The sequence below is a fragment of the Lucilia cuprina genome, chromosome 5, assembly GCF_022045245.1.
Source record: "Lucilia cuprina isolate Lc7/37 chromosome 5, ASM2204524v1, whole genome shotgun sequence".
Lineage (NCBI taxonomy): Eukaryota > Metazoa > Arthropoda > Insecta > Diptera > Calliphoridae > Lucilia > Lucilia cuprina.
In genome coordinates, this window is record NC_060953.1 from 2166149 (window position 1) to 2167967 (window position 1819).

At 27.0% G+C, this 1819-nt stretch overlaps 1 long non-coding RNA gene across 1 annotated transcript in view; it reads right to left on the bottom strand.

The window, feature by feature from the left end:
• LOC124420296 overlaps positions 1 to 1819 on the bottom strand; it is an 86521-nt gene that overhangs the window by 30629 nt on the left and 54073 nt on the right. The window lies entirely within an intron of this gene.

The following is a 1819-nucleotide window of genomic DNA, read 5'->3' on the forward strand; positions in this document are numbered from 1 at the left end:
GTCTATAGTCTAGCCTATAGTCTAGTCTATAGTCTAGTCTATAGTCTAGTCTATAGTCTAGTCTATAGTCTAGTCTATAGTCTAGTCTATAGTCTAATCTATAGTCTAATCTATAGTCTCTTTTTTCCTCTTTTGACTCCGTCAAAGATTTTTAAAATTTAACATTTAAAAATTCTGAAGATAATAATTTATGTTCGCAAAAGTGACTGGTAGTTTTGGCAAATGCAACTCTTATTTTACCTTCATTTTCAAATTGAAAATTTTGTAATTGTGCAGGTTTTTGTAAAATATTACAAAAAAACTTTAGAACATTTTACCGCTAACCTTTACATAATATTTATAAGCAAACAACAAGTGTTTCACACTAGCAATGAAAACTTCATTAATAGCCAACAATAAATGTTTATTAAAAAACTATTAATTTGTATGAACAATAAATATTTAGTAAATAGAAGCTAGTGTGTAAAGCATTTTTCTTTTTTTCTAACAATAAATCACCGAGGTTTTTTACAAACTTTTTTTTTCAAATATTTTTATATAAAACCATACCAACTCATAAATTTATCCGTTATGGCAATTAACAAATAGTTATTTAAATATTTACATATTTATGTGGTTGTTATACAAAATGGAATACATATGTATGTACAATGTACGTATGTATGAATAAGTACTATACTATTCACTACTATTTAAACAGACATACATTGTACATTCTAAAGGTAAATAGTTAAACAAATTTCATTTTACTACTAATTTATTAGAGTCATGGTAGTCTCTCTTCGACTATGACTTTATTTATTAAACCAATATTCCATACAATTCGTCATAAAATATTGAATTGTTATTTAACATCTGCATTTCAATTGTAACAATTCCATTAACAAATATTTGGGAATTTATATTTTTTTTTTTTGTGAAAAGTTGATTTTCTCACCATTTTGTCATTGAATGAGTAAAAAGTGTTTAATATTGCCACCTTTCTTAGGTTAAGATTAGTTTTCGTATAATAAATGGGTGTTAATAAGTTAATAGACAAAAATAAAAAAAAGTTTATTGACACCTTGTCTCACTTGGTTTTCGGCCGGTTTTGTATAAAATTTTGATTAATTTTATGATTCATTTCACAAAATTTGAAAATACCGGTGATTTCGTTGGAAGTTGTTAATTTTATAGCGAAATCTTTTAATAGAGATCTTAGTTATTTAAATGAATTTTTATATTTGATTTATTAAGAGATAAAATCTTTGGCAAAAAACTTGAAAAAATAGAATAATCGATTCTATAATCTGGACAATAATTTAAAGTCTATAATCTGGAGTATAGTCTAGTCAATAGTCTGGAGTTTAGTCTAATCTGTAGACAGGGCTTTAGTATATGAAGTGTATATAAGTTGTAGTCTAGTCTAGAGTGTGGTTTATAGCCTAGTCTATAGTCTGATCAATAGTATTGTCTACAGTCTAGACTATTGTCTTGTTAACTGTCTATTCTACAGCCTCGTCTATACTCTAGTCTATAGTCTAGTGTATGGTTTTGTATATATTCTAGTCTATAGTATAGTCTTGTCTATAGTATAATCAATATACTATTATAGCTAGCCTATAAAATAGTCTAGCCTATTGTCTTGTTTACAGTCTAGTCTATAGTCTATCCTACTTTCTTGTTGGCAATTTAGTCTATAGTCTAAACTGTAGGCTAGTCTATAGTGTAATCTATAGTTAGTCTATAGTCTAGTCTATAGTCTAGTCTATAGTCTAGTCTATAGTCTAGTCTATAGTCTAGTCTATAGTCTAGTCTATAGTCTAGTCTATAGTCTAGT